Source organism: Vicugna pacos, chromosome 14, assembly GCF_048564905.1.
Source record: "Vicugna pacos chromosome 14, VicPac4, whole genome shotgun sequence".
NCBI classification, from domain to species: domain Eukaryota; kingdom Metazoa; phylum Chordata; class Mammalia; order Artiodactyla; family Camelidae; genus Vicugna; species Vicugna pacos.
The window spans coordinates 46,138,880-46,160,078 of NC_133000.1; positions in this window are offsets into that span (position 1 = coordinate 46,138,880).

The window sequence follows — 21,199 nt, forward strand, 5'->3', positions numbered from 1 at the left end:
AGCAACTCTCCCATCACTGGGCCCAGGCAATTTGGCTAAAGGGATGATAGATACTGACCAATCAATCCTTGACTCCTGTAATATCATGGTGTCTCCACTCTCCAAGGTCTCAAGGACCCCCTACTCCACCCCCGTTTATTTAGCTTCTACATCACTAGCTATGTTCTCCTCACAGCTTGAACAGGGGATCTTGTATCATCTTCCAAAGTCAAACTTTTCAAATCTCTGCCATCACCACATTTATGGCCTAAGCTGGTGCCCCTAGAATCAGCCATCCCTCTCTAGGAGGTTTATTTCTTTGGCACTTCAGAGTCACAGTTAGCAGCACAGTTTGGGGTTCCCAACTTTGGCTTTTTGCATACAGTTCTCTCACAGTGTCATGGTTCTGACTTGCTCCAGTTCTCGCCTAAGGTTTGAATTAGTTCATGGTACAAGTATGCCTTGTATGAATGTTCCTGGGAATTTCAGGCAAGCCCCCACATGTAGCAGATTTAAAGTTTTACAGTCACTAACACGGGGTACAAAGTTCTAAAAGTGTTCACTTCTCTACAAGTGAAATTAATTCAGCTCTACAGCTCTCCTTTTGAAGGTCACAGGAAGATAATCTGAGCAATTCAAGATGATTCAGTCATTTACAACTTATGTGTGGCCAAATCAGGTTAAATATTCAGTCAGTTGAATATTCCCTTCCCCTCCTTCCTTCTTCCCTGGGACGATCTGCACTGGCAGAAATGCCGTGGTTTTCGCACCATCCGGGCATTGGGGAACAGTTTTGGTCCAAGTGATATCTTCTGAACTTGCTGGCCTCCAGATGTAGCTCACCTGAGTGATCTTCGCTGTAGTGCTCTGGGATCTGTTCCTGGGACCCGTGGTTCCTCCTTGGCCTCTAGTCTCAGAATCTGGCTTCTCTCTTGGCTGTGCCACTTTAGTGCCCATGGGAACTTTTTGCAGAGATGATGTCCTCAGCCCCTCTTTCCCTCTCTTCAGGTGCTATGCTGGAGATTTTGTCCAAAACACGCCTTCCCAAGTTATATCTTGGGAAGCCAAGCCAAAGTCCTTCTGCTTTGAGAACCTCCCCCAAACATAGAGTTTCTGCAGCTATGCCTGCTCATAATTCAGATTTTAAATTGGGACAGAGAATGATCTAGTCATGTTTCCTCCAAATCAGTTCACTCCAGCCACCTGATTTTTCCCTTTGGGATGAAGGAACCCACCCCGTAATCATCACGTGGGTTTTGGGCAGTACTGTTTATGGTATAAAATCTATGCTCTGCATGAACCAAGCTTGGATCTTTGGAACCCACAAATCCTTTCTGCTTCATCAAGTCCAGTCCTTGCAAACCAAAAGTGCTTTAAAATATTTGACACAAAAAGGGTTGTATAAATCAGCTTTTTGCCCCTTCTCCTGGGAAAAAAGGCAAAAGCCTAAGGAGTTAAACATGGACCTTGCAAGCTTAATTTTTCTTGACACATGTGGTCCACTCAGATCTCCTGGCTTCAAAATCATGCAAGAATGATCCAGATCTACAGGAGGAGGTGGAGAGGAGCAGCCCAGAAAATTTCAGAGCTCAGATGAAGCCACCTCCTGAAGATAAGGGCTCTCCCTAAAGTGCAAACACTACTTCACTTATTTACAAGAAAGGGTCAGGAACTGGGGAGAGCAGGGCTGTAGCAGAGGCCCTCTGGATCTGTTTGGTTCAGATAAGCAGAAGAGATAGGGCTAAATAGAGTCACACAGATGAGCCACAAGTTCAGAAGTGAGCCCACCCCGTGTTAGAATGGGAGGAGAAATGTTCCTGCTGGGAAGACACCCCAGGGTAGCCTTCCAGACTTCACAACCTCCGGCAAAACCCCCGGTGCTACAGCCTCATGAAAAGATCTTCTGAGAAAGAAAAAGATGTACAAAAGCAGCACATTCTCCCGGCAGATAAAAAGCAGACATCAAACTGTCAATATTTTGAATATTTATACAATATTCCTAGAGGGAAGTGTGAACCGAAGATTACATATCCAGCCAAACTATCCTTCGAAGATAAAGCCTGAAGTCTGTCCAGGCTGTTTTGAATGTGCAGGATCACAGGGAACACTGTCCTAGTTAGCCCTTCTTGATGAAACTCCTGGAGATGGCTTTGGAACCTCTGGCTGATGCAATGGTAGGGAGCATTGAGTCTGTTTTAACTGTAGACATAGATTAAACCACACGTGAGGGAGTGTGGTGACTGAACAGACATCTGTGTTATACGCCCTAACAATTTACAAAGGATTAACTAATGAAAATTTGGAAAGGAAAAGGGAACAGGGCAGTTGGAGTAAGTTTGCTGATGGTTTCATCTACAATCGTTGAGTCAAGAGATCTCAAGTCGACACATCAAGTAATAGAAATATTGGCGTACGTAACTGTACTATTATACGTTAAAAAACATAATGGAGACAGAGAAGGGAGGGGAGAGGAAATAGGAAACATGCTAATTTTATCATTGCTCATAAGAGAAAGTTAATAGGTGCTGTCTAAAGAAATGAAAAACCAAAGAAACTATATTGTTATAATTATAAAGGTTCTGCTAGTGTGAGAAAACAAAATTTCTAAATAATAGAATAACTGTACACACACATAGACACAGAGAATGTAGACCATACAGTTAAAGGCTTCAATAAATAGCCTCTAAAACTGAAAACATAATACTATGTTTAGTCTCTCTCCTTCCATTTGATTGCAAGCTTCAGGAAACACAGAAGTGATGATAGGTGAAAAGAAAGGTAGAGAGAGAGAGACTGATAAATAGCTAGAGATAGCCAACTCCTTCACTCACATTTCTGGTACCCAGAATGGTGCATCTATTTATCAATCTATCTATCTATCTCTCTATCTGTCTATCACCGCCATATTTCTAGGTCTTACTATGCCTGGAGTAGAAGACACTCAATAAATATTAACTGAATAAATGACAGAACTAAGATATCTCTCATTAATAGACAGAAATAGGTTTCACTCTCTGTGAAAGAAGAAAGATTTCAGAGCAATCTCAAAGAAAACCCAAAGCTATGCTCCACATATGACATATCTAAAACATTCTGATTTAAAAGGATTGTTAATAAAAAGTTGGGCAATCTTTCCACAAACAAAGTTTAAAGAAAGCAAGAGTCATGCTTTTAGTATCAGATACGGAGTTTCAGGCCAATGAGCCTTAAATATAACTAAGGTTTATAATTCACAGTGAAGATATAGGTATGGATATTTGTGCTTCGCCCAAGACAAGAGCAAAATAGTAATAAGGCAGAAACTTCAAAAATTACAAAAGAAACAGGCAGAAACAGACTAGCAGTACAAGTCCTTAATTCACCTTTCTCACAGATCAAAATTAAGTGTCTAAAAGACTTGAATATTATAATTAGTAGGAAAGATGATATATACATACAGATGTATATATCAAATGTTGGATCTTGAAAATAGCAAATACTCATTCAAGTGCTCAACTCTCACTCACAAAAATTGATCGTGTTCACAAAACTGATCACCTACTATGCTACACAGAAAACCTTAATGAATTTTGAAAAGTAGAAATAATACATTCTCTGATTCTAATGCATTGAAATCAGAAACTCCTATCAAAATCTAAAAAAAGATTGCATTTATTTTTCAATAACTTAAAAAATAGTTTTACTGTTTTGTTTTACTTATTTTTGAGCACTAAAAATGACGGTGTACTGTAAGAACTTTTCTGGGACTTATTCTTTGTTTTTACCCAATGTCATGGTTCCAATTATCTACTCTTGTGTTATAGATCACTCCAAAACACAGTGGCTTAAAACAGCTACCATCGTTTATAGCTGATGGACATAAGTGGACTTCTCATGGTATTTGTGGAATCAGGAGTTTGAGAGAAACATATTTCTGGCTCAGGGTCTCTCATGTGTTAACCAGCTGCTTGGGCTGGTTAAGACTCGAGCTTCTGGGCACTGGAGCAAGCCCAGCTTCTCAGGCTGTCTCTGTCTCTACGTGTTCTTTCCATGGCGTCTCTCCAGCTGGTGGCTGTAGGATTCCTGGCTCCTTACAAGGCAGCTCAAGGCTATAAAGGCAGAAACCATACTTCCTTTCATGACCAGCCCTCAGAGGTCACATAGCTTCTGTCCCATATGAGTCGAGGCGATTACAAAGACCCAGTCAAATTCAAAGGGAGGAAACAGAGATGCCACGTCTTGTTGTGAGAGGTTGTGCGGAGGGCAGAGAATGTTCTGGGACAAAATTTGGGACCAGAAATACTATTGTGGCCATTTTGGGAAACTACCATTTGCCTCAATTATCTTTCAAAGATTTAGCCATAATATTGCATGCAGTTGTAGTATGTTTTCATCATTCTCTGAAAATACTTCATTTTATTAATCTGTCCTTCTGCTCATGGACATTTGGATTGTCTTCAGTTTTTTGCTCTTGTGAACATCTTTGTTCCAGACATTCTTTATAAAGTCTCCTGATACATGTGTACAAGTTATTCCTCTTGGGAATATACCTAGGAGCGGGATTGCCGTCATAGGGCACCAGCTATTCACCTCTGTGGCATGATATTAAAACATCTTCCACAGGAATTGAATCAATCAATTTAGAATTAGCCATCAGCCATACATTAGCTCCAGTGTTTCTGCATCCTTTCCACCCCATACCTCCCCCTTTACGGTGTGTCTGTATCATAAGAATGTATTGCCTGTTTTACAAAGTATATTTTAAAACTTTAGAATTTTTGTTTGTATCTCTCTCTGCTACATTCCCAGTATCTAGAAGAATGCCTGGAAAAAAAAATACACATTGACTGAATGAATGAAGTGTCGTGTCCTGTGACAAGTAATTGAACTTGGTTTATTTGGAGATTGGTTTGGCAGTTTGAGGTTCAACTATTCTTTTTTTTAAAATTAATTTTATTTTAAGAGTAATACTTGCAAGATGAGGACAGAAAAAAAGTGCATGAAAGGAATTTTTTAAATGGTACTTTGGTTTTCAAGTTTTGTGTCTCTTCTAAAGATTTCAATAATTTTAGAATTTAGACAAAAGTGTGACTGCTGATTCCAGCATATTTTTCTCACTATTTTCTTCTATGTTCCCTTTTTCCTGTAGCTAGATGCCTCTGCTTTCCTCATCTAGGTTGGGAGGTGGAAGGACTCTAGTATTGAAAACACTTAAAAGAAAGGTACATTGGGTAATATTTCAAAGGATTTTGCCACTACTATCTTATATTGTCCAGAAGCAACCCTTGTGGTAAGGAGGGAATAATTTTATGAGTAAAGCACGCAATGCCCAGTGTAGTTAAGTGACTTGCCCAGGGTCACGTAACAAGCAAGTGACAGTCAGGGCTTGAAACTACCTCAGTCTGATTCTAAAGACTGTGTACTTTCCTTTTCCTTTCCTCAAAATACAGATAGCTAGTTAAGTTTTTTCCCCAGTCTTTTAAAAAAAAACTATTTATTTTATAGTAGAAAGTTCAAAGAATATAGAAAAATAGAAATAAAAATGTTCGAAATGATGTGAAGTTCTACTTTGGGGATTTGACAGGGAGTGTTCCATATTTTGGTTAATACCTTTCTGTATATATGTGGAGTAGGTATGTTAGTGTAAACTTTTCATAAATGGAATCATATATATTGTTTTTTGACTTTCTCCATTTAACAATAAATCACAGGGGACTTCTCTACCAATGAATAAATCATACACTCTTAATGACTGCCTGGTGACCGATGATGTGTATACAAGACAATGTACTCATCAATTGGTATTTGGTTTATCCATCAAAATTTGCAAATGTATAAAATACTGCAATAAATACTCTTATACATATATCTTTTCCCCCCCAGTTATCTTTTTATGACGGATTTCTAAAATGGAACTTGCATATGATCAAACTGGTTTATCTGATTTTACAGCCAAGAGAAGAGCCCCGTACAAGGGCTGAAGGCATCTGTAAGGTCACATTATTGTACTGATCAGGAGCTGATTACAAAGAGAAACAACTGTTATATTTTTAAAAACATATTTGCCTCTAGCCATGATTTAACTTCTGCAGGGGAGGGGATGGAAGGTGATTGTGCTCTCTGAGATAGTGCAGCAGCCCCTTGACACACGGGACACAAATCCTAGGACAAGCAAATGAGAAGCTCAGAGTGGTCCTAGAGACAGTGGCCTAATGGCCATATTTTCCTGATCATGTAGGCTTCCTGTGGATCCATAACAAAATCCTGAACTGTACCCCAGAATGTCACTAATCTTCATCATGCTCCTAAAATACTGGACGGAGAAGGTCAACAGCTGGCACCGGCCAACTGCTTGGATCAGAGGAAAGTGTTAAGCATGGGAACTGAGTGATGTGGGATTCTGCTTGTCTTGGAGTCTTGGTTGATCGTGACCAGGGAAGAGTCTGTAACCATTCCGTTGTCTCAGATGGCGCTCAACATAGACTTAAAGCCAGCCCTACTCCCTGCACTGGCTACACCCGGCTTTGAGTTTCCTGGGCCTCTCCCCTCCTCATTCTTGTGTTCATTACTGGGTGCATTGCTGCTGCTTCTGCTGCACTTTGTTGGTTTGTTCTTATTCAAATTTAAAATGTTGCAACATTTAAAATCATGTTTTTTAAAGATGGTAATAGTGACATTGACAGAGCTCAGTGGAGCACAGATAGTGCAGGGCATGACAGAGAGATGAGAGAGTGAGGGAGAGAAAGTTCAGGACCTCAGGGGAGGGCTCTGTGGGTGGTCTGGGAGGTCCGTGGGAGGGCAGCGACCTGCAAAGGCTGGAGGGGCTGGAGTATGAGTGAAGACACATGTGTGGCTGCAGGATGTCGGGCTGGATTCCTTCCCAGCCACCCTGTGGGGGATTTGCAAGGGAGGGCGGAAGAAGGAGGTGGTCTGGGAGTGGCTCTGAGTTCTTGGAGTGGTCTACCAGTAGGTTAAAGAAGCAGGGGGACCTTGTATTGTTGCAGATGTGAGCAATGTACGTTCCAGGATTAGGTAAGTGGAAGGCCACTGGAATCCCTCACTCAGACTCCTGCTTTTTTGTTAGAGTCTGCTTTTCCTAAACTTCCGAACTTGGATTACAAAGCTGTAGGCAGGTTTCTGGAGAAAAGAGTTCAAAACAAGTGAGTCCCAGAGAAAAATAAATCTTGTGGCAATCATGGGAAAGGGAAACACGGAAAGAGGGAGTTGGTTGTAAAGAGAGATGATTAGATTATTAGAATAAAAAGAAGATCTGAAGTGGATATCGAGTGTTGAGTGGGGAAAAGAAGGATGTTGAATATGAGGACAAAGCTTGAAGTTATTCATTTCAATAAGTTCTTTAAGGTCAGGGCTCTTGCCTGACACATAGGCAGTTTGCAATGAATGTTCACTGAGTGAATAAATGGAAATCTACTATTAGAGAAAAATCAGATTTGTAAAACCTTATTCACCAATCTAGATTAGAATTCACCAACATTCTGTAAATTTTTACCATCAGAAGAGCTATTAGAGATGATTGTTTGATTACCAGCATGAACACCTACTATGTGCTAGTCGGAGGAATTGGGAAATGAGCTATCCTGGTTCTCAACGTCTAAATATGAGCAAACAGACATGAGTTTCCTATGCCTCAGGAATTTTGAGGCAGACCTGAGACCAGAAGCTAGATATCCTGAAACTTAGTTCTTTACACATTCCCAGTTGGCCATGTTCCTCCTAGGAACTAAGTCCACTGCAGACCACGTTGTCTACATGTGTGCTTGAGACCTGTGTGGCAAATACAAAGGACTGCAGATTCCAAAAACGGTACACCTTTTGGTCTGATTGGAATAACAACAGCTCGCACAAATGAGTAAGTGTAGACTTTTGGAAAGAGTATTTTCTTCCAACAGTGTAATGTCACTCAAAGAAGAGTCACATGAGAGTGTCACAGGTAAGATAACAGTACCTGCCTACATTCCCACCCGGGAAGCCTGAATCCAAATATGTTCTGAAAATCAAGGAGGAAGGAATGGATATAATACTGCTGAAAATTCTGACACCAAGTGCAATTTTAGTCACAGAAACTTTTGCACAATAATAAAGAGCACTGAAACTTGAGAGCTGGATAAGGTACATATTCCATTATTACTTTAGAGCACTCTGGAGCAACTGAGAAATTTTGATCTGCATGGCCGCTGTGACTCCAAGGTGGAGAAGGTGCTGGATGCCTTAAGTTCACTCCTTTCTTTCACTCTCATTCAGCAATCCCAAGCTGTCCTCTAATTTTGATTTTATTTCTCAAGGACACGTTTCTGTTGAGAAGACATTACTCCAACTCGTCGAAGTGAACATTATGATCCCCCTGTAGTAATGCTTTTCAGTGTGAATGAATAAATTGGCATTTTGGCTTATCAATGCTTTGCAGTTTGGTTCATGTGAATTAGCTCAGCAGAGGGAATTTAAAAATCCAATGACAGAACTTAAAAATGTAAGGAACATAGTGCCTTCTCTAGTGTCGGACCATAGTATGATGGCATGTTTCCCCATACTCTTTGCATGTATATTTTTCTTCCGAACACTGAAGGCGAAATTCTGGACCTGTCCACTTCTCACTGATACACTAACACCCAGTGGAACTCAGTCTAAAGGAGCAGCTGGTAGATCTCTCACACCCAGCTTATTTATACCACCTTGTTACTAAATTCTCCCTAAATATACACAGGTGGGATATATTTTTGTTTATTCTTTGTTGCAGAGAGAACTAGGAAACCTGTCTAAAGCTATGTTTCTGCTTTTGATGGAAGGTCTCAGCCTAATCAGTGTGCATATTCAGGCATCTCCAGAAGGCAGAGAATATAGAATAAACAAAACATCTTTACATACATGTCAAATGAGCCCGAGGGAGATGAAAAATGATGAGGGGACGCTTACGGTTCGGGCTCCTTCCCTGCAGCCCCACCTTCAGAAATCAGGTGACTGGGTTCACTCCCTAGTCTTAGAAGCATATGGACTGGAAAGGGAAGAAACTTAGGAAGGTGGGGAGATGGAGATGCAGGGACATGTTGGACGAGGTCAGTGGGGAGGAATAATTCTGAGTAGTTGACTCAAGAGAACTTTTGACCCAGAATGTTTGAATTTGAGTCAGGTTTTGGTCTGCTCTAATTAACTTACAGTGCAAGTACACACATCTCGCTGTGGAAATGTTTAAAGTCCTGATAAGCAGGAGGACAGAAGAGCTGCTTCCTCCCCTCTTCACCAAGGCACCCCCTAGAGCAGAGCAGAGGAGCAGCCAAGATGGAACCAGAGGTGGCATGATAAATGCGAGCCAAGTCATTCACGTGGCAGACATCTGTAGGGTGGAGTGAAGGCGTCAGTTTGGGACATCCCAGAGTGTTCTGGCTGCATCCTGGTGCGGCTTCCTCATACTGGGCTAACAGGATTTGGGAAAGGTGGTGAAACTAGAGTTTGTACAAATTTGTTAGTCTGTGCTGAGCCCTATTTTAAAACTTGCTGCTATAGCCTGTTGTGGGCTGTGGAGTAGTCCCACCAATTCATGTCCACTCAAACCTCAGAATGTGATCTTATTTGGAAATACAGTCTTAGCAGATGGATTTAAAGCTTTAAGATGAAATCACCTTGATTTTAGGATGGGCCCTACATCTAAAAAAAAATGGGTATCTTTATAAGAGAAAGGAGAGGCAGATTTAGACACACAGAGAGATACGGGAGATGAAGGCCATGTGAAGATGGAGGAAGAGATTGGAGTGATGCAGCTACAGTCCGAGGAATGCCAAGGATTGCCAGGAGCCACCAGAACAGGGAAGAGGTACCTGGGACAGACTCTCCTGCAGAAACTCCAGATGGAACCAACCCTGCCGACACCTTCACTTCAGACTTCTGGCCTCCAGACTGTAAGAGAAGAAATTTCTACTGTTTTAAGCCACCAGATTTGTAGCAATTTGTTACAGCCTCCCTAGGAGACTAACTCGTAACTCATGTTCCTCAATTTTAGATCCAGACAAGGGTGGCCCGTGGGAAAACGGACTGCATCCTTATTTGTTTAGCAATTGAATAGAGATTAATTTTCATTCCTCCTCAACTCTTCCTCCTTCAAGCATTCCACATCCGAAAGGACTCACAGATAAAGTGTTAAGGAAAGGTCATAGATATTCAAAAAGACTCTTTTCATTCCCTGATTAAGCTAGAGACAAGATATTAAATGACTCTACTTTTAACCAATGCATTTTCCTTTCTATCATTTTGGCAACTTCTTTTATAAGAAAATATTTTTACTATCATGCAGAATTCATTTTAATAAAGTACACAAATTCCAAGGTGGAGTGAACACGGGAAAGTGGCAGCAACAGACGTGACTTCTCTTTTCAAAAGAGATTGTTTTCTACTACAGCATCGCAAACCAATACAACTGTGATCACAACGGAGTTAGAACCATTGGACTTTTCTTGTAATGGATGGAACTTATGTGTTCAAGTCCACTGTTAAGCCACAAAATAATATTCTCTTTCTCCCTGATGTCTGTTCAATGTCCTCCTCCTCATCAAACACAGTGGATGAATGACACTACAAAAGAACCCACTAGTTTGGCAACACAGGTTGGTCAACACTGAAGAGACCTTGACCAATGTCTCCCTTATCTTTAACCTTTAACCCAGGTTCTTTGAGCCCTAGCACTGACCTCTTCAGGTTTGGTTTTTAAATTAAGGCAGATGCTTAATTTGGGGGGTTCCCTGTGTCTTCCTCCAATTAGGCCATTCCTAACAATCTGGAAGCTTGCCCATTTTCTTGTGTGTGTGTGAAATATCACAGGTTTGAAATAGTAGGATATAATGCGGTTTTTTTGTTCTTCTCTTTTCTTTCTCTTCCTCATTACTCTTTGGATTCCTCTTGCTCCTCCTCACCCCGCTTATCAGCGTTTGCATGGTCTTTATTTTCCAGCCCCAGTAGAGGAATTGCAAGTCAGCAGTGATATCGGCTAGATTGCCAGGCCCAGGTCCTCTTGACCATTACTGCTCCACTAATGGCAGGATATATTGAATAAAATAATAATTACGAAATTAGAGTGTGTATTTAAAAAAGCATGTGTAAAAGAAGGGCTTAAAAATGAAAATAGATTATACCAAGGAAAATAGGCAAAAATCAATCAAAAGAACCAAGGACAAGAAATGAGTTACCCAAGTCCTATGAGTTGACGTTCAGAAGAGAAAGTGGATGAGTGGATGAGTTACTTGAAACTAAGATTTGGTGGAAGGATGGAGATAAGAGTGAAAGGAAGTAAGTAAAGTAAGAATGAGTAAATTAGAAGAAGTGGGAAGGGAAAGTCAAGGTCATCAGAATAGAGGAGCCATCAAATATCAAAAAAATAAGAAAGAAAAGTGAAAAAAAGTAGAAATATCAGTGTAATGTACAAGAAAAAGGACAAGCAATAATAAGGGAAGAATTGAAGATAACAAAGAGGTACATTTCAGGGGAGGTCACATCTGGCCATGGCTTTCTTGTGAACAGATTTCAATAATTGTGACGGTGAGTTTGCGTCTCCTTTGGAAGTCAGTGTGATGGAACAGAAAAGCTTTGGCCTGAAAGGATTATAGTCTCTTCCTGCTTGCTGCTGTCTAGTTGAATGATCACAGGTAGATCTCTTAACCCCTTTACTTTGTTCCCAAGGTAAAATAAAAGCATATCTATGGCCTTTTTGCTCTCTAAGACTTCGCATGTCCTTAAATAAATTTTAGTTACAACGATTAATCAGGAGTCAACATGGGAATGTTATTTTTATCTGTATATATTCATATACTCAGGTTTTTTACTGCAATTTATTCATTTTAATTTTCTTTTATCTCCTTTTTTATATCCCCAGTAGAAGGTGATAACACATGAAAATATGTAGAACAACTTGTCATGCTTAAGTTCTGTGGATTTATGACGAGAGAATGTGCTAAATTATTTTTAAATATGTTAGTTTGACATGGTTCATTTAAATAATTTCTTAAACTACTGGGGGGAAGAATGTGTTCTTTTAAAGCCTAAAAGACACAGTGACAGTTACAAGTTGATTGCCCAGTCCAGATATGATTGAGAGACTGAATGCTTTCCAGTTCAAGTAACAGAAAATTCAGCTAAATAGCAGCTTACACAAGTAACACATCTGGTAGTTGGCAACTCAGCTATTAAATGGGATCAACCAGGAGCCTGACTCTTTCTATCCTTCAACTTTGTCTACTTGTTGCCTCATGGTTGCAAGATAGCTGCCACACCTCCAGGCATTATGTTATACATCAGTATCACAAAGCAGGAAGAGATAAACTCCTAGCAAATGCCAGGTTTCCCTTGATGTCTCATTGACCAGAACTCATTCACATGCTACTTTGGGACCAAATCCATTAACAGAAGGGAATGAGATTATTATAAATGACCTAGACCAATCATGACCTACCCCCTGGGGCTAAGTCAGGATCCCACCGTGCCTGAAATTAGAAGATCTCTGCTCACTGCAAAGTCGTGTTCCTCTTAGCAGGTTGGAAAGGCATAATGACCATTGCATGAGCAATGAAAAGACAGACTTGTGAAAACTAAGAGACCTATATGGGCAAAATCTAAAAATGGTATTTAATTGGTGGTTGGTAGTTGAGGATGTATCAATTAGGTAGAATTTTGAACTAATGTACAAACACTTTCTTTTTAACAATTAAAAGCTCACTTCTGTTAGAAAACAGTACAGTATCTAGCCTCTTTGTGTCACTTTTTTACATAATTTCCCCTCAACATTTATTTACATTATTTATTTTATCTGCAATCCTATTTCTGCACTGATTTTGCCTCCATTTTTCTTTGTCTACTGACTACCTTAAGCTTTATTTCATTCTTTAGTCTCTGACTCACCATCTACTTTATTCTAATATTAAATACGCAGGACTGCACACCGGATGCTTATAACAGTTCATCCAGATTCCTCCATGCCCTCTTTAACCTTTTCCAGACATGCATTCAAACAGCTGGCTCTTCTCCCACCGAAGCCAGGTTATCTCACTGATTAATATCGCACTGGCTTCCCTGCCCAACATGCACTTTGGTTCTCTCCACTGTTTCTCTTCCTAGATATTTGCAGCTGATATTGTGCCTTTGTAATTATGCAGAAGCAAGCGAAGGCAAACAAAGCCATATATTTTTTTCCCACCAAACTAGAACTATGTATTGATCCTTCTCTCTGCTCACCTTGAATGCGTTCTTTCTAATAAATTCCCATCTCTTCTTCCACATTCACATACTCTGTTAAGCTTGTTAAATCTTTTCTCTAGTCTGTGCCTCTTCATCTGGCTGGCTACCACATAGAGGTGCTCAAGCAAAGAATGCATTAAAGCATAACCAAATTGGCTTCCTTGCCCACAGCATGTCCTGCGGGGAGAGGCAAGCCTTGGAACATCTGGTATACCTCACTTCTTTGCTCACAGAGGCCAGAAGGGAGAGGACAGAAGGCTAGAGGTTTAGTATAGGAACATTGGAACCAGTATAGGGTCAAGTGAAAATAGCTCCTTTTCCCAGAGTCTGTTTCTAACTGGAGTTAGGGAAATAAACAAAATAAACTGAAACCACCCAGATCCAAAAGAATATTTCTGTATGTACTTTCGCCCTTCTCCAGATCATAAAAATCAACAGAAAACAAAAAAAACCCCAACAAGATTGGTAGGATTCAATGTGAAATGAAAAGTTGCAAAAATCTGAGGTGTATGACATATCAACCAAGTCAATTTGGTAATGAAAATGAATTTCTCATTTCTCTAAAAGGAACTAGTATTAAGGAAGTAGCTAACATATGCCAGGTACTGTGATTTTACACTTAATCTCGTATTTAACTTAGTCCTCCATTGAATTTACTCCCCCATTGCACTTCATTGTTCCTGACATCCACATAATACAATCATGACAGATCTTCTCTTTGTTATCATCAAAACATTAATCCCTCATTAGAAGGGAACAAACACAAGATATTTGTCCATTTACTTAATAAAATTTATATAGCTTGTTAAAGTATTCACTAAAGAATTCAAGATACAAAGGATGCATTTAATGAATCATCTCTTAATGTTATCAGGAGCGTGTTATAAAAATATGAAGTTAAAACAAAAGAATGCTTAGACAAATTAGCTAAGCATCCTTAAATGAGTCAAAACCAGTCATTCAAAAAAGGAAACCTACTAGAACTAAAAAGTTTCCAAAATTGGTTGGAGTGGTTATATCAAAAATGAAATGCATATTTCATTTCATATACAAATGGGTGACTTTATCATTGGATGAGCTGGCCTTGAGCCAAAGAATTTTAGGTGTATTTACCTGATAACATAGCAAGGCTTTGAAATGGTAGTCATTGAAATTTCTTGCATCTGGAGTCATCTCTGCGGTAAGTGGTGTCTCTGAGACACTGAGTGCCCCTTCATGTGAGTCACTCTCCTCAAAAGTGGTCCAATACGGACAGCTTTAGCCAGGGGATGACAGTTTCAGCTGATCTGCAGCCTGTTCCCGCCTTCTGACCTGGGACTGGACTCCGGCTCCGTATCCTATCTTGCTCCCTGTATTACAACTGTTTTTTTGGCACCGTTGGGTTTGGCTCTCAGTGTTTGCTTGTGTATACCTAGCCTTGACTCTGAGTTTTAACTCCTGCCCAGTCCTCATGCCAACTTGAATACAACAACATGTGAAATAGTGCCACTGGTGATATTTGACACAGAGACCATGTGACTCACAGTGAAAAGATCAAAGCTCTCCCCAAGTCTGACTGAGAGCTGGCTGAAAAGCCGGGCTGTATCTGCAAACACAGTGACCACAGCTGGTACACTTTTTCAAGGCCATGGCTGGCCATTTAGAACATGGCGTACTATTAGGAATGGTAGTAACTAGTGACAAAGTCTCAGCACATTAGGAGGCTGCTGAAAAGTGTTTGTGGCTGGATTTCACATAAGTCACCTTTAAACAATTTACCACCCTGAAGACGCTGGCTATTTTGGCAATTCTAACCTAGAAGATCCCCAGAAAATAATCCAATGCCTCTTCGATGAATCAAATAAGAAAAGACTTTGTGCACTACTGGTTGAGGTTCCTATTATATGAAAATATTAAGGATTTAAGTTCATAGTCCTATTAACAAAAACAAAAAAAAAGGGGGAGTGGGATAGAGCTCAGTGGTACCGCACATGCTTTGCATGCACAAGGTCCTGGGTTCAATCCCCGGTATTTCTATTAAAGAAAAAAATCATAATCCTGGAGTTTGTAGCTATGTTACATTTACTGACTGAGTACAGAGCACAAACCAACTCTGGTTTCAGACAGAAATTCTTCTCACTGATTTAGTCACCTTTTGGTAGCTTCATGGAAGGAGTCCTAGAAGATGTTATGGTTTATTTTTGAAGAAGTAGGTTTATGTTTGGGGACTCTTTTTTTTTAAACCAATGTTATATACCAATTCAAACTATGGATCAAAGTATTACTAGGAAAATTATATTGCCTGAAGAAAGATTTTAATAGAACATGACTGTGACTTTGAATAATATTGTAACATTTTAATATGCAATTTATAATTTTTTGTGGCTGCAAGAGTTCTATTCAGGAAACATAATAATAATAATCACCATTATTATGTACCTACTCTATGTCTGACCCTCTGAAGGTGCTTCACAGATATTACCTTATTCAGTCTTTATTCCTAATTTATAGGTGAGGACGTTGAGTCAGAAAAATATTAGTTTGCCTGAGCTCCCATAGCCAATAAGAAGCAGAAGTAGGATTCAAGTTCAGAGATGTCTTAATCTCTCTGCAAAATGGAGAAAATAATAACTTACACACAGAAAAATTGTGGGGATTAAATGAAACTATGTATAAGGAAGTATTCTGTGAGCTTTTAAACCGATACACAGCTGTTAGGTGTTGTTAATATCGCTGTCAGGCTCTGTTCTAGACCATACTCTTTGCCCTTGGACAACTTCTTAAAGAACTAAAGAATGCTCCAGTTTACACATTGCATCCTCAAACTGCATCCTGGGTGAGTGAGGTGAAAGAAGAATGATGAGCTGACAAGAAGACACCCCTGGACCAGTGAGTTGTGGTCAAGAAACTAAGAAGGATGCTTTGAATGGCGTTGAGGAGGAAGAGACACAGTGGCCGTGAAGACTGTCAGGGGGTTAACAAAAATCACTGGGGAGAAGGCTGCTTGCTTCAACTTTCGTTCACTAATCAGTTTTACAGAAAAGCAGCTGTGTTACACTGCCCCAGGGGTCAACTGCTGCACATTTTTCACTGCACCTTTATGAGAGTCAAATTGTTTAAAAGCAAACAAAAATTGGAGATTTTTGTTTCCTAGAAAGCAAATGTCAGACCCATTGGTGGAGTCCTTTCCATTCATGCCTATATGCCACATAATTTTCTCCCATTTACGTTTACAGTAATAGATACTGCAAACCACAATCATTGATAGCTATAATCATGAACTCTCGGATCTCTTCTAAAAGTGATATTATGCCCTGGATCTGCTCTGGAAGGGAGGAAGACAGGAGAACATAGAGTACATTATAGAAATGCTTTTCACTAAAAAAGAAGTAAGATATTAAAACTCTGCTCTTTGCTTTGAACCTCAGTCTCTGGAAATATGTTTAATCAATATTTATGTATTAATTAGTGTTAAATAATAGTTTGCAATTTATAAAGGTTTTTATAGATAATTAATGCACTGAACAACCCTGGGAGGTAGGCAGTGTTATCCTTCTATGGTTTCAATTTCTTTGAGAGGGCAGTGCCAGGGAAATGCTCTCTGTCCTCGCAGGAACTGATATTCACTTTCCTTAATGAAAACCAAATATACATAACCTTATTTTCCCTTCATGCCCTGGCTTCTAGGAATCTCCGATTCGAATGTGATGAATATTTATGGCTATTATATCAACCTTTAGAGTTAGACCAGTTTCTCCCTTTCCTTTGTTCTCCTTTTCCATTTCTGTTTCATCAGCCTCAGGTGATTACTGTGCATATAATTTTTCATAATCTGCTTCAAATGTTCTAACAGAGGATCCAAATGAGAAAATAAGGGTGTGAATAAAAGAATAACTCAGCTATTATTGTCTTTTCTTGAAAACTGAGATACTGGGCATTGAACCCGGGACCTGACGCGTGCTAAGCATGCACTCTACCACTGAGCTATTTCCCTCCCCTGGATATTATTGTCTTAATTTCAGAGATATGTGAAGCTACCTGAGCAAAGTTAGAAAGCTCATAAGCGGCAGAACTGGGGCTTCATCCCAGGTCTCCGGATTCCAAATTCCATGTTGTTTCCAGCATGAGCCATCCCTTGAGAATAAAGGTAAGCTAAGCTTACCAAGTAATGGCCCCTACTCAAAGAGTCAAACTAATACATTTTCTGCACAAGGTTCTGCAAATCCATGTTGTTGCCTCCACTGTCTTCCTGAGGACCTTTAATTCCCAGGAAAGAAGGAAAAGCAAAGGAACACTGCTCTTGGCAACCCCAGCATCTTACACATTCAGTTAGGAGACTGTTCATGGTAAAAAACGGGGGTGAGGTGGGGTTGTGGACCATCAGTGCGGCTGCTATGAGAGTCCCCCCATTTCATCCCAAATAGGAGGACAAACTGCTTCTCTCCAAACGATCCACACATCTTTGCCTATTGAGAAATCACAGCAGCTGCCGCCTGTTCTCCCTGCAGCTCAGCGTGAATTTTTCTCTTTGTTAGAAAAAAGATATAAAAAGTCAATGCATTATTTATAGTAGTTATTTTCATCATTACATATTCACAATAATTGAAAGGTGGAAGTAGAGTATAATATAATAGAATGGGAAGAAAACGATCTGCAGTAACTTTAGAAACATTCATAGGAAATGTTCAGCTGCTAAAAAAAAAACCCAACACAAACGCTAGATCTTAAAATACCAAGCAAGCCACCCACATCTGCAAAGCTTTATTTCTGCTATTTACTGGTCCAAAGCAATAGAGTTGGTGTAAAATAGAACCTGAAGGAGAATTCTCAATTCCTTCCACGTTGCTGGGCTTGTAATAACGTTTTCTTTTTACTTTCAGAGTGAGCATAACTTCTGATGTTTAGCCCTACATCCTGACAGGTCCAAGACAATGTTCTAACATGACTTCAATTCATTTCATAACCAAGCACTAGACCGTTGACCTTGTCAACTGGATATCAAATATATGTTCTCAGTTGCAAGGAGAACTGGTTGAGAAAATGTAGATGGACCAACCCAAATTTATCCCCCTCATGAAACACACACACACACACACACACACATACACACACACACTCTTTACTGACACGTGCTCCCAGTACTAGCATCATCTACGAAGGCTACATACACTTATCACACATAAACTGTGTATTTTCTATGACAGGGCGCTAAACTTTAAATCCTCCATGTATGATATGAGATGTTTGGACTAGACAACACAGAACGATCTTTATTAGTTAGGAGGCTTTCAGGTAAAAGTCACAGAAAAACAAAAACAGTAACAAAATGTATTAAATACTAATAAAAATGTAACAATAGTTTGAGTAGTAAGAAGTCTGTAGCCTCCTATTGGGTGGCTCCAAAGCCAGTTAGTTTAGTGGCTTAATGATACTGGGATTGCAGCTGAGGTTCTTTCCATCTTTTTGGCTCTTTTATGCTCCTGTAGCCTTAGCCTCAGTCCAGCTCTTTATGGTGACACAGTGTTGGCAGAGTTCCAGGTATTGTACACACGCATAACAAGGCCAAATGGAAAAAGAGATTCCTTTTTTCCACCTGAGTCTCCTTTTATTACTAATGCAATCTTTTTTCTAAAGCCATCTAGCAGATTTCCCCTAATGTTTCACTGGCCAGGATTGCATCACATATCATCCCCTACACTGCAGGCAAAGGGAATGAGATGACCGTGGTAGATGAGATGACTCATGGAAGTCAAGAAGAGATGGAATACCTGAATAAAATTTTAGTTTTGTTAAAACACAGGAAACAAGGGAACTGATGTTGGGCGAACAATAAAAAAGTTCTCCTCAGGTCCACTTGGCCCAATCAACATCCAAATATATACCCTCCATCCCACTCACACTTGTTAAAAAGAACTCACATTTATATAAAACATACCCACCACCTTCCTGACGGGAGACAATCTCAGATCTCATCAGTCAACACACCCAGTTCTAAGTCTGGGACTTCTGGGCTTGTATTCTCTATCATAGTCTGTGCACATATGGCTAAGAACAAACGGTCATCACAGCACACCTAATATAAAGTAGGATAAATTCTCCCCTCAGTCCCCACCCCCCCAAAACAAACTCCAATCCTGAAAAGGAAACCATAGAATTAACTGACAACAGTCACTAGCCCACAGCACTTAAATTCTGTTGGATGAGAGGAGCAGGGCTTCTTATCCCTGCCGTAGAGAGAGGTCTTGGTCACCCAACTGCACTGCCCCAGTGCTACATACAGACTGGTCTTTCTTTCCTCTGTTGGGACAGAGATGGTTAGCTGCTCTCCAATACTTGCTTCTTCTTTGTTGAACACACAGCTAGGACACATTTTCCAGCCTTTCTTGCACTTAGTTGTAGCCACGTAGACTGCATTCTGCCCCACAGAATGTTAGTAGAAGTGCCATGTATCCCTCCTTCCCAGGCAGGGCTCATAAAACCACCAGCATGTGTGCTTACATGTGTGTTTTCCCCCCCTCCTTCCAGCTTACTAAAGTGGAGATACTTCATGAATGTAAAAGATGGTGTCAAATCTGGCTGAACCTCTTTCAGCCTGAATCCCCTAAATTACTGCCTAGGTAAAGGCTGTGCCACCTACGTCTTCAGTTGCTCAATCCTGTTGTATGAATAAGAAAATTTCCACTGTGTTTGGAACATTGAAATATTGGATCCATGTGTTATGTCAGTCACCCTACCCGCACTAATATAATTCTCCTTAATGGCAAAACTGGAGATGAACTTCAGGGAAAACGTTCTCACCGGGGCTGCACAGCTTCAGTGTTCTGCATCCTGTTGGTGGGAGTTTAGGAGCTCGGGGACTCGCCGTAGAGACCTGGCTGTCACAGGTCACTGTTTATTAACCTTGGGCTTTCTTTGGTAATACAATTCCTGTAAGAACTCAGTAGGCTTCAGGTGCTTCCAGTCAACTCCATGGGCTAATAACACAGCCAACGATCTTTTCTAGAAATAGACTGTGAGCCTGAGAATTCCTGACTCCACGCCAGGGACTTCTACATGATGCCAGTTCTCCTAGATCTCAGATTAATGACCTCTGCCCTGAGGCAATTTGAAACAATAACCTTGGGTGGGAAGGCAATACTGATAATCCAATCTTGGCCATCTGGGTTTTTCTCTTCATCAGGCAGAAATAACTTTATAAAAATAGTTTAAGTCGGGTCTGGAATTAAACTTGTCTTTTGGCTCAAATGTATCTGCTGTGGCTAAGTCTCCTGCCGCCTTCTCTAAGATGGTCCATCCTCAGCCCTATCTTGTTTCTTTCCCATGAACTTCACTGAAAGGCAGCCATTGATCTTCCTACCATTTTCCCTAATACCAAAATCTCCCTGGGCTCACAACGTGTGTTCAAGAGCAACAGACAGTTTAACCTATTGCTTCACAACCTCACAAAGAGTCATTAATTTGCCAGTCAGGTTCCTCACTACCACTTACCCTAGTTCCTCATTTTAGGTTGCTGCTCTCGGCAGCCCACCAAAAAAATCTGTGTTTTGTGGGAGGGGGTGAGCTCTGCATCCTTCTATTCCACCATCTTGAAGCCCCTCTAGCAACTCCACTTCTGGATCAAACACCTGTATCAGTAGAGTTTATAGCTCTCAGAATGATAAACCCAATCTATCTTTTTTATTTAAGGAGAACTTGAATTTACCGAAAGGATGTTGGGTAGGAATCACACGGGAATGAGAAAACAGGAGGTGGGGATGTGTCAGGAACAACGGCATGAATCCCATGCAGAACTGGCTGGGTGAGGATAACTCCCACAACCACTGAGTGCGACAACCTGCAGCGCGCACTGCTGACACCACCAGCACGGAGCGCCGGGTGCTGTCACCACCACTGTTACTAATACTGCTCTGGGAGACTGGTCTTGCTGCTCTGCTGTAAGAAACACTGTTTTGCTATTCCACTTTCTGGATCCTAGGGGAAAGCCCCGAAAGTTGCATCTCATCTAAGCCTCATGCATGCTCCTGACCTG